Source organism: Rhinatrema bivittatum, chromosome 4 (genome assembly GCF_901001135.1).
Source record: "Rhinatrema bivittatum chromosome 4, aRhiBiv1.1, whole genome shotgun sequence".
Classification (NCBI taxonomy): Eukaryota; Metazoa; Chordata; class Amphibia; order Gymnophiona; family Rhinatrematidae; genus Rhinatrema; species Rhinatrema bivittatum.
The window spans coordinates 61430457-61450390 of NC_042618.1; the positions used below are offsets into that span (position 1 = coordinate 61430457).

Here is a 19934-nt window from a genome sequence, read left to right on the forward strand (position 1 = left end):
CATCAACATGTAAATTAACCGTAAGCATGTAGCATACAAACAGTTTTTCATTCTGGGATTATAATGGCTCAGTGTTTCTTCAAGGTTTGTCAAAAGCAAACACATTACAATGTAATCACTTCCTATGCAGTAAGTATGCACAGGGATGCAGTGGCAATAGAAAGTCTACACCCCCTTGAACATTTTTCACATTGTGTTGTGTCGGTGTGCCAGACTTGTATGCATTTGAATGATGTTATTTCCACTCATCAACACATCATATGCCACACCTCTCATGGACAGAAAATCTTTTATTGGGGGGCAAATCATATGTACTAAAAAAAAATAATCCAATTGGATTCCGCGTCCTGTGCCTCCTTCCTCCACCAAGTCAATACAGCAATTACAACTGAGTTTGTTCGGTTAGGTCTCCACCAACTTTGCCCTCCTAGATGTGTCAGTATTAGACCATTCTTCTTTACAAAACTGTTCAACTTCTGTCAAGATTCTCGGGGAGAGGCCAAGTCATGCCACAGAGTTTCAAGTGGATGGAGGCTGGGGTTCTTGAGTAGCTTCGGCTGCACACTCTGGGTGACTGTCATACTAAAAGATGAACTTCCATCTCAGTTTCAGCTTTCCTGGAAGGACTTTTCTATTTATTGCCCCTTCTATCCTGGCAAGCGCCTCAGACCCTGCTGATGAGAAACTACCCATAACATGATGCTGCCATCACTGTGCTCCACAGTAGGCATTGTGTTCTCTGGGTGATGTGCTATGCTGGTGTGCACTAAATGTAACGCTCTACATTAAAGGCCAAAATGTTCTATTTTAGTTTCATCAGACAAAGTTTTCTCACCACATGACTACAGTATCCCCCCCCCCCAAATGTTTCTTGTCATACTACAAATGGGATCCAAAGTGGACTTTGAATAGTGGCTTTTTTCTTGCCACCCTACCATATAAGTCAGATTTATGGCATGCCCGGGATAATTCTACATGCAAACTTTGACCAGCCTTGGTCATGGAAGCCTATAGCTCTTTTGAAGTTTCCATTGGCCTCTTGTTGCTTCCATGTTCAGTCTCCTCTATGCTTTGTCATCCAATTTGGAGGGATGGCCTGATCTAGGCAGGGTCTTCAGGATGCCATACACCTTCCACTTCTTAATCATCATCTTGACTGTGCTCCAAGGGATATTCAACAACTTAGCAAATTTTATACTCATCCCCAGATCTGCGCCTTTCCACAACTTTGCCCTGGATTTCTTTTGACAGTTCCTTGGTGCTCATGCTTGGCTCTTTGATTTGAAATGCACTATCCTGCACAGAGAACCAACATGAACTTCTGAATTTATCCTATCATGTGAATTAGCACAATTTAATATAGGGGGGGGGATGGGGGCAACTGCTTTTGAAGGCGATTGGTTGCATTGGAACTTCAAGTGTTTAGGATTGTTACAGAAGTACAAGGAGCAATGAGGTGAACATTTATCCAAGCAAGCTATTCCATGTTTTCATTTCTACTTCATTCTCTAAGGAATTCTGGAATATATTTTTCACTTAGCAGTGTGGGGGCAGGATGTATGAATACATAGAACAAATACTGTTTTTGTTGCCTTATAGCCTGGAATGCAACAAGAGGTGAACATTTGGAAAATGGATATAGAGAGAGACAGACAGATGAATACACACATCTACTAGAGATTGTTTCAAAGTTAGAATTCATGAAGACTGTCTCCCCAGCATCTATGACTTACATTTTCAGCACAAGTACTGTTTCATTTACTAAACATACCTTATAAGATTATTATATTACCTTCATAGCCTTTTTCAACTGCCTTACAGCAGGCAAGCGTTGAAATAGTAAGTATGCTCTTTAGTCAGGTCTCCCTGAAACATATCTAACAACAGGTGATTTAACTACAATGTAGAATACATTTTCTGCCTCTCATTTCACTTACATGCACCATAAATAATTACTGCAGTATATATTAAATATTTAAACCTGCATCTGGGCTTATTGTCCTTTAAATCTCCAATTTCCATTGCATATACAAACCAAAAGAAAATTGGTTATGCTTAGCGTGACTATACAGCTCCCTGTGAAGGGAAAAGGCTGAGCCAGTCCCAGGTTTCACCCCACTGCATGCTGATAGATGTATAATCCTCAATTATTGCTGGAAAGGGGGGGGGGGGAGAGGTGTGTGTTAATGAGAAATCAATTAGGAAATCATAACTACATCTTGCATGCAATGGAAGCACAACCAGGAATGGCTTACCCTGTCCCCCTTCACATGGAGCTATATGGCCAACTTGGTATACCAAATTAATTTAAAATTTTATATGAAAAATCAGAGACTAAAAATACAAATATTTACTATGCTACATGTCTTATGACTACTGCATCTGTCTAACTGAATGTCTGAGCCACCCCTACATTTGAGTGACACAGAATTAGAAAACTGTTTTATCTCTGGAAGCCTGGTAACGCACTAATGCTAAACCTCCCACCCACTCCAACAGTGAGGGAGAACGTGGGAAAAGCCTTCTCACAATATATTTTTCTCTCTCTTTACTTGACATCATGCCTTTAAATCAGAGGCATTAAAGCGTGTTATGCATAACATGGGTCAATACAGAAGCACTGTCCAAAGTGCAGCTTTTAAATGGCTTGAAACAAAGTTTAACATGTCTGAACAGTATCGATCCATCATGCAGAGCAGTTATCTGGGCTAACCTCACAGTACTGACAATCTGGGTGGCCATGCTGACCAGTTCCAGTCAGAACTTTCTACAAATCTCTAGAGGGCACTTCAGGCTCATGGAAGTCAGGAAGATGCAGCAGAGTTCAAACCAATCTGCTAATATGTGACACTGTCCACAGGCAGCAGGACCAGGTCCTCTTTGATCACTTCAAGGGAAAAAAATAATTCCCCTCCAACCCCACCACAAAAAAAAAAAATGTTCAGAACAGATTGTGACCACTGCTGATGTCTGCATTATAAATCAAATAAAAGTGCATGTCTTTATCCCATTCACTCTCAAGTGCCAAAAGTCATATTTAATATTCTTATCATGAACGCAGAATATAAAGAATTTGCTAAAAGTTCTTCTTTGCCAAAAGACTCATCTCTCTTCATCAGAAAAGGCAAGGAAGGCTTCAAAGCAGCTACTACTAACATTAAGAAATCAACTTTCAACCAAATATTGGATAAAAACACCAGAAAAAAAAAAGGAAGGTTAAAATTCAGGGAAATCATGGAGAAAAAAACCCCCCAATTGCACTTGAGCATGTTCTACTGATGGAAAGCACGCAGGAGGAGAAAATTCCCCAGGTCTCCACACAAATGAGGTAGGAAGCACAAATACCAATGGATCCAATGCAAGTAAGAAAAACGTGCTCAGTCAATTATTTCCCTATAGGTCAACGATATCCTTCAGTTTATGCTGCTCAAGCAAACAGTGAAGAGGGGAACTATGCTCATAAAGTCAATGATTTCTTCAATGGGTTTTTATGAATCCCCAATTAAGCCCAGTGGGGATTCATAAAAACCCATTCCTGCCAACATCCGGAAAAAGGGGGAGAAGAAAAAAAAAAACACAAATGTTTGCAGGTTCAGCTCACATGTCTGACTAACACAGATATTGGAAACCTAGAAAGCCAGATTACAAATGTTTTCTTCAAGCAAATCCTACTGTAATTTCCACCTGGACAAGTCATGGCCTGTGTCCGCATACTCTTGAGAATCTACTACTGAAAAGGCAGTGGGGGCAACAGCAAAACAAACAAGAAAGGGGAACGAAGATAAAAAAAATGCTGCCTTGCAAAATTATTTTGACACTGCCAGTAGTCAACACCCATACTGAAAATTGTAAATTAACATTAATGCTTTATATTTGGCTATATGACAGCTCAAAGTATCTTCACTAGAACTTCTGTGTACTAGGTTAATCCAAAAGATTCCACCTGAGGAAACCAGCTCATTAATGCACTGTCAGGGTTATTCCCAAGTAGGGTGCCCATACAGTGCCATATCATGAGGGACAAAGCTGTGCCAGACCTGGATTTGCCCAACTGCATGCAGGGAGTTGTAGTTCTCATTTTCCAACTGAGAAAAAGAAAAGAACTAAATCTCCCTGCATGGAAACAGGGCAAAATTCAAACTGGTTCAAGCTTGCCCCCAACCACCACACTTGTCGTGCATCTAATATAGTCATCCTAATAAAAATTACATTTCTTGTGCTATATTCTTTGAAATAAAAAAGGATCTATTTGCCCTGTTCATGCTATATTCATTCTTTGTAAGCATGGTTGCAGACCAGTTTATTAAGATTCATAATGGTGGGCATGTTTAAATATAAAAGCTTTCAGAAAACTAAAATGTACTCAAAGAAAAACAAATCAGCATCAGAACAAAGGTGGGGATGGAAGAATGGTGCTTAATGATTTTGTTTTTACTACTAGTTCAATTGTCTTTTAAAAAATGCTCCTAATGCAGAACTGCCTGGCGAGAGAGGCTACCTCTCTTCTAACCAAAAACTGCGCTACTTTTTCCACTGTCTCCTGAACTCAATGCATGTTCTCATCAAATTTGAGCCCCCCAAATGTCTGTCAGCAATTTTCACACACTCAATTGCCACCAAAAATCTCATCACCACATTTCATTGTAAATCACACAGCAGAAGAAGAATAAAATCTGCTCCACGTTGTATTACTGTAGAAGAATGCTTCCATTAACTGACAAAGACATCTCCATGCTCAGTCACCAAAAAAAGCGAAGTTTGAAGGAATCAAATGTAGACCCCACACACTGCATCCTATCACTTTCCAGGAGTGCAGCCATACACAACAAATTGCTTCCCTAGCCAATTTTTTTTTACCCAGTTTCCTCCTAGCCCTACACCATGAGCCTGCCTTTGCCCCAATTTTAAATCCCCTTTCCAGGCAGAACAGCCATCGAGCAAAAATCTTTGGCGGGGGGGGGGGGGGGGGGGGGCAGCTGCTATCTGTGTCTCCCTCTCCCCTGCTCTGGTCAGCAAATGCTGTTCTTGAATGATTTCTTGGGACTTCTCCCCACCATCTCCCGTGGGGCTATGAGTGCTACTTCTGCAGAATCCCTATCCCAGGCTGGCCTAAGCAGGAGGAGCCAGGCTCAGGAGCGGAACCTAGCTCTGCCCTATGGCAGACTCCACGCCACTGGCTAGTTTGATTGTGCCAGACAGGTTTTCCTAACAGAAGACAAAGTTAATTCGATGACTAAGCCTGAGCATCTCATCCACCCAGCCTGCTGCTTACGCAAGTTTGTTTGTTTTTTCTTTTAGTAGTAAACAACCCGATGGTTTCTACTACAATACATTTCAAGAATAGCTTCTCTGGTCCAAAGCAGATGCCTAAATATTATTAAATAATATTTACAGTTCATCTAAATATATCTTGGCATGTTTGGAAAGATATTGCTTGTGTTCACTTTAAAAAAAAAAAAAATACGGTTCCAGTAATGCCCCATTAAGCTTTTCTTCAACTAATACCAAGGTTATTTATAGAAATCCATGCTCCAGTTTTAATTTTCTTTTCTCTGGCTGGGACTATCCCCTCCCCAATGGATTTTTTTGCGCTTTTGACCTTGATTTATTGAATGCAGGGCTTTGGTTGCTAGGGCTTTCCATCTCGGTGCTCCCCATTTTATTGTTAATCCCCAGGGACAGTCTGTTCAATTGTAAAGAGAGCGGTGTGAATAATGAGTTTTCCCAGCACAGCCTAATTAATCTCGCACTGAGAACAGCAGAATGGGGTCGTCGTCCCCCCTCCCGAAATCCCAAACCTTAACTAACTGCACATCAAAAGCGGGGCCGGCTACCACCATTGCCATGGCAACAAGCATCGCGGCTGTTCAGTGGCGTTTAAATCAGGCTCGCGAAATGATCAGCATTTAAGGAATCGTAAGAATAATTTCACATCGTGTACGTCTGCTCCACGTGAGGTGCATCAGGTTAAAATGTATTAACAGTTCATTAACCTCCCATCTGCCGCCAGCACGAGGATATGCTGAAAAAGAAAGGTCATTGGCTATTCCTTTATTGACCTTCAAAAGCGGACGCGCGCGCACGGGTGAGAGTTTTACGTCACCGCGCGGGGGAGATTTGTTGTAGTGCGATGAGCCGCAATGGGCTACGGCCGCCTTCCCATCAAATGCCAGTTGCACAGCCCTCAGAGTCGGCGTTTGCAGGGGGTGAGGTTTTCTGACTGGGACGCCGTGCACCGATCTGCTCGGATAGTAAAAAAAAAAAAAAAAAAGGTAATAGGCCGGTATCGCGTCACGCAGAACGGCCAAGGCTCCGCTTCCAAAACAAAAAGAGATGAAGTGAAAAACAATCGCTTCTTACGCGCACAAAAGCGCGCCTGCATTTGCACAAATGAAGCACTGAGAAGAGAGAGGGCTGAGAACTTAAAAAAAACACGGCAAAAAAAATCCCCGAACTGCAAAAGAAACGTAAGCCTGTGTTACACATTCACTTACGTACCTCTCTCCCGGAGCCTGCACTTTCGGGTTTTTCATCTCCTCGGAATAGTTCACAGTATTTAATAATGAGCAAAGGTGAGGCGAGGAAAGCCCAGCGATACGCTGACAAGACACCTCACCGTGTACCACCTTCTTCCACGAAATATACGTGCCCATAGCACCAGCCCCCCAGATTTCAGAAAAGACCTGGCGCTCTCTCTCTCTCCCCCCAGCCCCGCTAGATCGTAGGAGTCATTTTTACTGAAAGTAAAGAAAACGATGCAAGGGCTTGAGGTTTAAGTCCCTTATCCGGCGGCCACGGAACGAGAGCTGCTAAGCTCCGCACGCGCTGTCTGCTAGCCCCACCCCCACTCCCGCCAGCTGGAGCCGGGATTGGACGGAGCCACGCTCAGGCCCGCCCCCCGACTGTAAAACGTGGGGCGTGAAGCTCTGGCTTTTAAAGAGGGACGGCGCTGGATCGCTTCTCTCCGCCTTTCGGCGAAAATCAAGTCCAAGGTCCGTCCTCGGTACTTTGCCTCAGTGAGAGAGAGGGAGGGGAGCAAACGCTCCACCACCCGACTCAACTGGGGACACGACTGCCTTGGGACTAGCGGCAAAAGCAGGAGGGTTAATCCTTTTGCTTAAAAAAAAAAAAGCAAACACCCGAGTTAATGATAATAATGAAATGCACATAAGCGTGCATTTTCTCCTTTGCATAGCTACCGCGAACAATCAAATCTGCGGCCAACTGAAGTATCTAAATAAGATTTGGAGCGTTCTTGCTTTACAAACAGGCCAATACAGTAAAGTGCGGCCGCAGTTACCCTGCTCCTAACCCACTTTCTACTCACAATTTGGCGGCCTTAGTCCAACCCGCGATTCAATATCCCGTTTAACCCATCCTTACCGCCTCTTTAAATCAACAAGTAACCCCTTCCGCCCGCGGCATGTATATGAGATGTAAACTATCGGATTAGCTATTCCCTCCCATACAGTAACGCGCGGACCGATTATCGCTTTTTAAACCTGCAGTTTTGCCACGCGTTTAACCTGCTAATTTACCGCCTACCCCTACGTTAGTGTGGAGCGTCAGGCAAGCCGAGATGAAATTTCACGGGCCACGGAGCAGCCCCAGCCAGCCCCGCTTCACTGCCTGACCCCCTAACTCCCCGGGACAAGACCAAGCAAATTTTCCACCAGCCCCGGCTCACCTGCCCTGGCCGCTTCCATGGATGCAGATCTCCCACGCTGACAGCTCCTGAGCAGCCCCAGGGGCTGACTGACCCCCTAACTCCTCCCCCTCCAGGACTCCCTCTCAACAGGCCAGGCCATTCTCCCCCTGAGCCCCAGCCACCCCCTGACTGCCCCCCCTAACTCCCTCCAAACTTTCTGCCAGCCCCCGCTCACCTGCCCTGGCCACGTCCATCTCCCGCGCTGACAGCTCCGGAGCAGCCCCAGCCCTCTCTCCCCTCCTCCCAGGGGCAGGCGGCGACGGCGGCTTCGGCAGCCCAGGGCGGATCGGGCGCTCCCCATGGCTCCCTATTCTCTAAAAGGTAATGTGTGCATGCCGTGACCTCAGATGTCCAGCCGGGCGCTCAGGTCACGGGGGAGAATGACCTGGCCTGTTGTGCTGTATAAGCGCCTATACAGTAAAATGGATTGCGCTTCATGGACGCGCATTGGATGCGGCTAGTATTTGCATGCAATTTTAATACAGAATCGAGCGGTAGGTGATCCGGACTGTGCGTGCGGCAAACGCGGGTGCGCCCGGCACTAATGCACCTTCTCCTACCGCTCCTTACTGTATATCGGCCTGAAAATGAGAAGCAGAGCATATGACATGGGGGTGGGGAAGCAAATGCCTTTTACAGTTTTAGCCTAGGCATTTGCTACATTGTTTAATACAATGTAATCCCCTCCACCTACAGTCTTGAAATCTCCACTTTAATTTCATTTAAAGCAAACGCTTCCAAAGGTGGGAGGCAAATCCCCCTTAAAAAAAACAAACAAACACACCTTTCTCTCTACACACTCTTACGGCTCTAATTCATATTGTATTGACTACAGTTAGTACTGTGTTGGCCCTGGAGCTAAGTCCTCCACTCAAGGTGTCCCCCTCCCCTTTCAAGTTGATCAATCTGTTCATGCCCTTGTCCAAAAAGCCTATTCTGTCATAATATGTTGAAGAAAAAGTATTCTTTTGCCACCATCTAAAAAAGTTTGAACTGCAAACCCAACCATGCAGAAGGAAAGCTGCAGCCAGGGCCTGGCCCTCAGCAAGCTGTACTGCAGTGCAATGGCAGGTTTAGCTCCTACGAAAATTCCTTATTCTTAAATTTAGTAATCATTTTCATCAGGCACAGGTTAACTTGAGATAGTATACACCTTTACTGGACATTTCGACTTAAATTTGAAAATTGGTCTGCTAGGGTGGACTACTTTTCTTATATCTACAATAGGACACACCCACTTTTTCTTTTTATAATCACTCTGTTCTCTGAAGACTTTCTTCATTCTAAGTGATATCTCTATGACTATAGAAATTTAAAAATTTAGTGGTGATTTCATTTGAGATGAAGTTTTTGCTCAGGTCTCCAAATAAGACCCTCATTGCCAGGACAGCCTGTATTTCAGGGAAGGCCGGAGGGAGCGGAGGAATTTTTTTTCTTCTGTAACTGAGTAAAGGAAAATAAAGTGCTGTGCTTAGAATCCAATGAGGCTGCCCTCTGTGAAATCTGTGTAATGCAACCTCAAAATAGGAACAAACAGCTTCCTCATCTCTGCTGAACTAGTACTATCTGCCTTTTCTCACTCCTGGTGTTCCCTGTTCCCCACACACACACACACTATTTTTTTAGCCCTCTTCTCCAGTAAGCCCAGCCATTAATGAGAGTCCTTAAACCGGGGCCACAGATGCTCTGCAACACAATACGACAGGGCCACTTAAGTGTCATTATTACTAGTATGCAACGGGGTGGGAAGCCGTCCTTCCTCAGGGCTAAGACGACTAGCTCAGCATCAACCCTAGACTAAGCAACACCGTCACTAAACCACTGGGGGGGTTAGACCCCTCTTCACCTTCTCCTGACGGATTACCCGGGTCAGGTTTTAACATTTTACCCACTGTCTCTGGCTTCCTTTTCAAACAAACAAACAAACAAACAAATCATGCACATCTTTTCTTACAGGGAAAAACTACAGCGTAAAAATACAAGCACCAGCATATATGATATTACCATATAAGCGATCTGGGAATAAGATCTAACGAAGGTGCACCAGGATCAAGCAAGAAGCCAAGGGAGGTCCTGGAGCCGCCGGCTTAGTCCTGCTGCTTCGGACAGCAGCAGCAGCAATGCCGTGTAGTCCTAGCAGCACAGAAAGAACAGGGCTCCAGTTCTCAGGGGCAGCAAGAGAAGGAAAGCAGTTATTAAAAGCAGCAGCTGAAAGAGCCTTTCTAGTCAAGGCAAGGTTCTGTGCTTCATCCTCCCACTTAGCAGCTAGCAAGAAGGGAGAAAATGAAAGGCATCTGTGGAAGTCCATTAATCGACACAAAGTAGATACAAGAGGAAGAAATCAGGAGCTTTTGTTTCAGGATAAGCCATTCATTGTTTCATTTTTTCCTTGTAGACAGAGGCACAGTTTAGTCACACAATTAGTTTTTTTTTTTTGTTTGTTTGTTTGTTTTTTTTTAATGCTTTCAAGCCACCCCTCCCTTCCAATCCTATTGGAATAATTGTTGAAACTGCGGGCTTGATGATAACAGAAGGTTTCATCACTTGGGTATTCCTGTTCATCTAATTGCCTTATTGAAAGCAGAATGTTAACTTATTCACCTGAAAGTGGGGCTAGGCTGAAAACTGAAATGCACATCTGGGGCAAAAGCTAATACTATTACAATGTTTGCTGACAAGTTAAAAAAAAAACCAAACAAACCAACCATACTTTCAAATAAAAAATTTGTTTTCTTCATATTGCTCGTTTTTCTGATCCAAGTGCTGCCAACAGCACTCTGAGCAAGAGCACAGGAGCATTTAACACAACAGACTGCCAGGTTTCCTAGGATTATAAAACTCTTCCCGGGGGGAATCAGTGGTGAGTGCTCAGGGCCTTCAAAGTAACTCAATGAATCAATCCCCAGCCCCCAGGCATCGCTAAGGGATGGCAAGTGCCACCCCAAGTTTATATATCGGATCAGACAGGAATAAACCAAATCCCTGCCTGGTCCCATCAGCGACAACCCACCTCTGTCACACCCTGCCTCCCCCCCCCCCCCCCCCCCAACTGGCAAGAGGAGTCATGTTTAACCAAATGTCACCTGCTGCTGCCACCGCAGGGCCAGTCTCACAGATCTTAGTGCAAGATCAGCCCTGCAGCAGCAGGAGGAGACCACGTTTGTCCCCACCCACCCCATGACACAGCCAAAGAGAGAGAGAGTGTGAGAGAACACGCTGGCCACCACTGGCAGCTGAAGAATAGGAAAGACTTGGTGGGCGGCCACAGAGCCCATCCCGTGGCAGCCTAGAAAAGGACAATGCAATGGCCGCCAGCAGACCTCATCCCGCTGGTAGCTGAAGAAGAGGCCAAGGCCCTGTTTGTGTGTGTGTGGGTGAGAGTGTGAGGAACTGAGAGCCTGTGTATGTGTGCGGGTCAGTGAGTGAGAGTCAGTGGGTGTGTTGGTGAGAGCCTGTGTGAGAGTATGTGTGCGGGTGGGCGAGTGAGAGTCAGTGGGTGTGTTGGTGAGAGTATGTGTGCGGGTGGGCGAGTGAGAGTCAGTGGGTGAGTGTGTTGGTGAGCCTGTGTGTGTATGAATGCCTGTGGGTGCGGGTGATAGACAATGTGTGTATGGAGGAGAGCCTGTGTGGGGGCAGGTGAGTGTGAAGGGGTGAAAGAGGATAAAGTTTGTGCAGCTGTCCTTCCTAAATCTACAACAATCTCAGTGGCTAGAAATTGAAACATTCCAGGTATGAAGAGTGAGAGATTTTTAAATCTTTATTCGTTTCTTTATTGGATGTTGTCTAATGTGTCTGCTGTTTTGAATTATTATATTGGTGTTGGGGAATGTTTATAAATATTTTTATGAGAATTTAACTATTGGATGTTTTAGTCATCGGATGTTTTGAAATATTCTTTTTATTAGTATGGTTTTACTTATATTTATTTTGTTAGTCTCTTATTTTGCCTTTGGTAAGGGTCTGTGTGTGTTCTGTATGTGTGATCGAGGTGAGGAATTCTGTTAGTGTACAGTTCCTGTGGAGGAGTCTATAGCAATCCATCTTGTTCTGTTTTCAAGAGGAAGCGTATTGGTCTTCTAGGGCCAGATGTAATATTTGGAGTGCTGCTCTTTTCTGGGTAGGGTTGTTGTTGTTGAGTCCTGGGAGATAGTGTTTTGTTATGGAAGATTTGTCTCTTGAGGTAAACTGTATTCTTGGCAGGTTGTGATTGGTTTTTATTGGATCTATGTAATATTATCCAAAATTAATGTACATGAGCTACTGAGTCCCTCGGTCCCCTCTTCCCTCCCACACCCATGCATGGGCAGCGAGAGTGAATCCCCTGTTATAAATGCCACGATCAGGGATGCATTTAACTTACCTAACCTTCACCTCAGGCTTCCCAAATCCTGCAAGTGGGTTTTGTTTGGTTTTTGCTTTTTTTTAGTGACAATAAACCTAACATTTTTACAATTTTTTTTTAAATCACATGTTTACTGTTTTTAGCTGTGTACAGTTGAATTTACTCTGCTGAGATTCACCCCTTCTTGCACCCCAACACAGTCCCTGAGCATTGCAGCCTCACAGAGCCTGAGCACCAAGCAGCGGGTATAGGCCCTGTTACGGAATACTCTAGTGCCATTAAGTTATTTAACATGTCATTCTTTGTTGATTTTCACAGACAGTTGGCGACCCCTGCTAAACTCTTATGGAGCAATAATATTTTTTTTCATCTTTGTCTCCTTTCCATTCTATTTTTGAATGCCCTCCTCCTTCCAAAATAGCATGCCCAGGCAATTCTAGGGAATCCTCACTTGGATGGTTGCCAACTCATGAAAATATCTTCTTTGTTGCAGCAGAAAAGGGATGTTTGCTAGATGCATCATTTACTCTTTAGACAGAGCAAGGAAAGCTTGTTTGAAGAATAGAAGTTTTGGTTGCTCCCAGTTTTAGAGAAAGTCTTATTCTAAAGACTTGGACAGCATAGTACAACCATCCTTTGTGGAACATTAGTGTCATCCTGCAAAGAATAAGGGACATTTTTTGATCCACTCTGTACATCTGATACTGTTCCATCTGACACAGGATCATTGACCTTCATATCAGAGCTGCCTTCAGCTGATTTTCCTCCTCTTCATTCAAGAGATATTTGAATGAAGAGATAGCTTTATTGTTATGACTGCGTTACCTATACGTACTCCTGATGCTGGTGGAAAGCTGAAGATCATGTCAGGTTATTGATTTTATTTATATTGTTTTATTAAAAGGCATTTTTAATGATCCTTTATTATGCTTATTATTACTTGTACCTTTGTGTTCACTGTTATTTATCTTACTCTAACTTTATAATAATAATAATTTAATTTTTTTTTTTTAGATTTTCACTTCCACTTTTTGTATGCATGCCATTTTCTTGGTTCTTTGCCTTTTCACTTGCTCACCAGCTTGTCTTTTCTCATCTGACACATTTTACTGTTGCCATTTTGAGCACAGCTGGGCCTACTATGCCAGAATTCACCCCTTTATGAATCAGGACATAGTCTCAGATTTCTGAGTACTGAAGCTTCACAGAGTCCATGCAACTGGAAATGGGCTCTGTTGCTCACAATGATTTTACTGCTACAGACAAGCCTTGTTTTGCTTGCTTTTTCTTTTTCTTTTTTTTTTTTTTAATTTAACTATCAGTAAATTTACTGACACTTGGCAACCCTGTTCATCTGCCCACGACCTGGCGTGGGGTGCCCCCTTTACCGCTGCTCTTTGACGGTAGCAATAACTATCTTCCCCTCCCTCCCCAGCTTTGAGCATACAGAATCCAGAGGGTGCATCCAGGTCTAACCAGTCACAATGGATATGGGGGGGGGGGGGGGGGGGGGGGGGGTCCAGATCTTCCATTTGCCCTGCAGGACAGCCTGAACCTGGGCCAGCCCCTTACAAACATTCTAACAAGTTATTTTCAGATGCACTGCGGGGAGAGGTGGTTTCTGCAGAAACCACAGATTCACTTATGGAGCCTAGCAGTGGGTAACTGCAAAGCTAGGGAGGGAGCTTCCAGTTTATGCAGTGCACTATTGCCCAAAACAAGAAGGTAAGAACATTTCGCCTCTTAAGCATGTACACTGCTACGAAATATCTTTATATCACCCAGCAGAGCCCTGTAGAAATGCAGCTTCAAGGAGACTTTTTCCTTAGTGTCTATCATATGAAGCTTTTCATTCTTCCCATCTACAAGTGTGGGACAATGGATTATGTGACGTGCTTCTTGACATGATACCTGTATTGCTTTCTGTGACACACAGGGCCAATTTGCACTTCTTTTCCTTCTGAATAAAGCAGCGCAGTTGCCATGTCAGACCACTTGAATTGGTGCAAATACAGATCAACGAATAAAAAAAAAAAAAAAGGTGATAAGTTTGAATTTCTAACATTTCATACTATGCTGAGTAGGGGATATTAGACATTATCTGGACAATGTAATTTCCAAAGTAAAAGTGAGGAATCACTATCAAATTGAATGTGTCCCTTTAAACACAACCAGGCCAATGCAACGTAGTGCGCTCAGGCTAGCGCACCGTGTGACACTCTACTGAACCGCGTTTGGGACGCACTAAAATAACCCCCGATGCAATAAGGTGATTAGCGCATCCAATACACACGTAAAATCGAGCACTCATAACATGCAAATTCCATGTAGATGAGGCTATTAGCTATTACCCTACGATGCCAAAAAAATTGCTGTGCAGCCAAGGTGCCCATTTTAATATGGCAAATTTAACGCCTGCCCAGGAGTTGGTGTTAAAGCATGCCACGCTCAAAGGCTCACCGAAAACAAAAAATCCTGCTTTCTGTGATTCTTCCTATTAATATTGTCACAATACTAAGTAGGAGGAACCACAGAAAGCAGAATCATGCCATGTTCAAGGGCTCAACAAAAGAAAAAATCCGGCTTTCTGTGATTCTTCCTATTAATATTGTCACAATACTAAGTAGGAGGAACCACAGAAAGCAGAATCATGCCATGTTCAAGGGCTCAACAAAAGAAAAATCCGGCTTTCTGTGGCTCCTCATAGGGAGAACCACAGAAAGCAGCATTCCCAAGATCTGGCACAATTGGCCAAACGGTCCATGTATCCTGTACCTGAAATGCGGCATCTGAGGTCCCTTTGGTAAAACAGCCCTTGGCCGACTCTAAATCCACTCCCACCTCCAGCCCACGAACCCCTGCTGGCAGTAAGTAAAGGAGTGAATAAATTAATATGAAGTGTTGGTGTCAGTGAAAAGGACCAATCGGGAATAGCTTTGGCGGGGGGGGGGGGGGGGGGGGTGTTGAGGGAGCGCTGGCCAGGCTGTTGGGGGTGCACAGCCATGGCTCCCAGGGGCAGCTGTTAATTTCTGTGCAGCCCGAAAAAGTGTACAGAAAAGCAGAAAATACTTTTAACGGCATCCATTTTCCTAACTGATGGTTGTCAGCGGGTTCGGAAAACCGATGCTGATAAAATTGAGCATTAGTTTCCTAAACCCACTGACAGAGCCACCTCTCCTGGGCCAAGGCGGCACTAGGGGCGCATAATTGTCCCTAGCACCTCCTTTTAGCGCGACCCCTCATCTAAATTCAGGATCGCATGCCCAGGAGAGGTGGCTGGGCATGTGCTGGGAGAGCAGGCGCTCAACATGGAGCGGCCATTTTCCCTCGCTTCTTTCTGAATCGGCCTGAAGATGAGGAAAAATCCTTTAGTACATTGTGCCCAGTGTGGTTTATCCTGGGAAGATGAGCCCTTGCAAAGCATTAACAGGGACAGTAAACCGTGCATTCTCATCCCTGAACATGCAGTATTAAAATCCAGACTAACTGTATTCTTCAGTTTCTGTTCTCCAAAATCCATACGCGCATGTGTGTTATGCCCGTATATTCAATGTAATCAGCTCTCATATAACTTTTTTTCTTTTAATGTCCTTACTATAATTATATATCTACATAAAAATCAATAAATGCAAATTGAACTTATGTTCTGATGCTAATAGCATCTTGTGTTCTTGACATTCTCCACACTGAGCTCATAATTGGTTTAATAACAAACTGTGCACAAAACCTATCTTCTCAGTTTTGTAAATCACCACCTCTTCAAGGTCAGTATTTTTGGGATGACTTAACGGCAGAATGACAGGTTTTAACACATTCTGGCAGCACAGATGGCGACAGGGTAATATAACGCATCTAATCATGGTCAAGCCTCCTCCAGAAGCTACACACACCCTTCCAGTGGGAAGCAACCAGGAAAATAAAGATTATTTACTGCTAACTCAATTTGCTTCATAGTAAGTATGTCTCAAGAAGCCAAGAGCTATTTTCCCATTAAAACTTGACAGTTGCATCATCACTTTCCATATAATCCACACTTTTTTTTTTTTTTTTTTTTTAAGGTAAATAGAAAATATGAAACATTTGCTGCTAATTTGCAGAGACTGGATAATTAGGACAAAAGCAATTTTCTTTAACCATTTTCACGTTTCAAGATCTACACCCAGTCTTCCTTTGGCCTTTGCTTCACACCACTTTGTATTCTCTCATTCATCACATTATCCATCATCTTATGGCGTTTAATATCATAGTAACATAAGTAGATGACAGCAGATAAAATCTAAATGGCTCACTCATTCTGCCTAGTTTTCTTGTCTGCCTTGCTAAGGATACATCTTAGCCGTAGAAGCCTGAGCACTTGTAGGACAATATCATTCCTTTTCCAAGTCATTTTTGTCTGCTTCCTCTTTGGCTCTTTACCAGCCTGGGAAAGATGAGAATGATGTGTTCCCCTACTTCATTTATAAATAAATGGGAAAAAAAACCTTTTGTAAAACAGGGTACTTAATGCAAATTACACAAATAGAAGAGACCAGAGTGGTGACTATTAACATTACTCATGGAGTGCATTTTGTTGGTTGCCTCAGGCATTCATTTTTCTTATAATTCACTGATGAAAGGCTGTATCATGGTGCTTGTGGAATCTTGTGATAGAACTTGGTCCCATGTCAAGGGTTAATAACCACCACTATAATATTCATTCCCCTGGGCCAATGCCATGCTGAAAATATATAACCTTATCCGGCAACTACATTCTTCTCAATGTTGTTTATTGGATGTTCCTTCCATGGAACAAGCTCGCCTCATGGAAACATGGGAACAGTCTTTCTCCATTGCTGCTCCTTATGGAGCACGTTGCCTGAAAATATGCTGCTAATGGAATGCTCAAAAACGTTTAAAATGTTCTTAAGGGCCTTTTTATTTAAACAGGCTTTTAATGATCTTAATTTTTAAATATTTGATTTCTGCCTTTATGCACTGTGGCAGTTACTGTTTTGTTTTACTTTTATTCTTGTTTTCTTATATTTCTCTAGATAATTTTTATTATAAAGTGCACTGTTTAATTTGTTGCACATGACTGTATATTGTTTTTTTTCTGATGTTTTAATGTGTTTTGATTTGTTATGCTGCATTTATTATGGATGCTGAAGATGTAAATCACTTAGAGCTTTGGCAATAGGAGATTAATAAATACGTCCTAAATGACCTGTGGGTGTTTTTCAATTTACAGGATTACTTTGTATCCCATATCAAGAAATAACATTAAGCTTGAAGCGGCACTAATAGGCTAAAAGTTATTACCAAATATAGGGCAGTTCCCCCCCACCAGTATGCCACGAAAAAGTCACCACTGCCTGATGCTCAGAACCAGGCCAGTACCCGGGCTCTGCTCTTAGCACCTCACATCAACAGGAGATTCCAGAGCTGGCTCTTACACATGCAGGAGCTCCTTTCTGAGAACATGTGTAATCATGCATGCTTTCTCGCCTTAGCTACAGAATGAGCCCCAGAGTGTGGTAATTAATGGGCAGCAGGCAGTGCACAGACAGCTGGGACCTACTTTGGGCAGTGCACACATTACACATTGCGCCTCCCCATCTTTCATCTCTTCTGCCTCCTCCTTTGAGTCCAGCTCTGTCTTATCCCCAGGCTGAGAGGGATGGGGGCAGCATGCACCGAGAGCACTGCATGTGGCTCACTGAGTGTTGGAAGCAGCAGCAGTGGAGGAGCTCTGGCAGTCACATGCGGCAGTCTGATGCCTGCATTACATCGACCTCTCCCTGATTCTGTATTTGCATGTAGAGGGAGCTGGTCCACTGTGTCAGTTTCAAGTGTGTCTCTGCCCCGCCCCCCTTTAAAAAAAAATGGGGGGTTCAGTGCTTCCCCAAGTCTTCTTTTGGCCATATGAGTGATCTGTGTCTGCTCTGCCTGCTCCATGGAGACTGGCATGCCCACACTACATGTTTATTACAAGTAGATGTGCCTTGGGCTTGAAAAGGTTAGGAAACACCGATATTATCAGGGCATACTGCAGGGTATGACTCCAGGAGCGGGAGCAGGGCTGGACCCAGACAAGGCAGGTTGGAACAGAACAGTATTCAGAAAGTATTCTGCCTATACTGGCCGCCTTCTCCTCAGGCTGAGCTCTCAGGTGCTGGTGGCTGACAGGACTTAAACAGAAAAGCAGGAACACAGACATGCAGAAGCCACCCACAGAAGCAGGCAAGGCTGCTGCAGAAACTAAACAAAAGAAGATGCCCACTAAGACAACACAGGATTCAGGAACACAAAACAAGAACAGACTATGACACAGAGGGCACTAGATACCAGAAATAAGGTTAAGATAGGATACCAGAGACAAGAAGCAAGACAAAGATCCCAGAATATGCAGGCCCAAGAGTAGGGCCAACATATGGTCTCAAATTGGGGCAATGAGGACCAGAGACTGGGAGCACAAGGATGAAGACAAGACTGTGACATGGACCAAGACTAGATCTGGCAGAGAGCACATTGTGAAACCAGAATATAACTAAAACAAACAAGAACAGCATGGCTGCCAGCAGGAGCTGGGAGGCCCAACTAGAGTGCTTCAGCAGCAGACCATAGTGATAGAAGATTACACAGATAACCAAAAAGGCCCACTGAGGACCCCTGCTGGCAGGAGGTAAGATATAAGGTAATACAAAATAGTGTAAGGATCCATAAAAAAAATGAGAAGGAAAGAAATAGTGCACTCAGCTGAGTGCACTTTACAGTATCGGTCACACACACACACACATACATATACACATACACACACTCCCCCCCCAACTGCCTATTTCTGCTCTATTTCTTACATAGTCTATTTTTGTCCTAAAATATTTCATGCCTTGCTTTCAGTCTTCTCTAGGATGAACAGTGTGAACATTTGGCTACAGTCACTCTCTTAAAACCTTCATTTAAGTTCACTCGTTAGCTGTTCATGCCACGCTACTACTTTGCTTACAGCAGGATAAAGCCATCATGGAAATATGGACTCAAGGAGCAGCCTCCTCTCCCCTGATTTACAGAGATTCAGAACGCCGAGTGTGCCTAACTAGGAGGCACTTTCAAGAGTTTAACACATCAGTACCTCCTCAGCAATTAAATATAATGCATTAATTCAGTTTTAATTCTGATTAGCATGTGAGTGTATATGTGTGTATACTTTTAAGAAAGAGAACTTGTGTCAGATTGCCTGTACATATAAAATAAAATCTGCATTCTATATAAATATAATGTGCTTGTGGCACTGGATATTGATTGTTTTTCCCTGGTGCTAGTGGAGTGCATATGCATGCCCAAGTGCATCCTCCACCAGCCACCGATTGCCGTATCACTCCATTCACTTCTCCATAGGCTCCTCAGTATCTGTACAGGTTGTAGCTGGCAGGGTGCACATGCAATAGAACACATGCATATCCCACCAGCCACGCCTAGCTATCTTCGAAATTGCATACCCTGTTGTATGCAGAGCTCCAACGCGGCATACTAGCCTCTGCAATTCCAAGCCACATAGGCCAATGATCATAAGGTGATAGCGCTAACATCCACAGAACAGAGATGAGACTACATATAGTACCTGAATGTAATCCACTTTGAAATGTTTGAAAGGCAGAGTATAAATAAATTGGATTGGGATACAATACAAGAAGGGAGGCTACCTGGGAAAAGCAGAGTATACAAACCAGCTGCATGTCTAAGTAAGAGGAAAGGGGAAAGAATGCAGAGCAAAAAACATGCCACAGTGCACTATACAATGGGAACTATGTTCCCCACCATCCCACAGAACCCTATACATACTCTTCATACTCCTCTCATACAGCTCCCAACACCTGCTCCAGCTCTGTACACAAACCCAGCTGCACA

General features: G+C 43.8%; 1 protein-coding gene across 3 annotated transcripts in view; it reads right to left on the reverse strand.

Annotated features, from left to right (window-relative positions):
• DAAM1 (dishevelled associated activator of morphogenesis 1) overlaps positions 1-19934 on the reverse strand; it is a 323492-nt gene that overhangs the window by 238504 nt on the left and 65054 nt on the right. Inside the window, exon 1 of one of the 3 annotated variants that reach the window (XM_029598201.1) lies at positions 6499-6804. The exons of the other annotated variants lie outside the window; for them this stretch is intronic. The gene's annotated coding sequence lies outside the window, so the exon portion shown is untranslated. Of the gene's footprint in view, positions 1-6498; positions 6805-19934 lie in introns of those variants that run through there. 3 annotated transcript variants of the gene reach the window in all.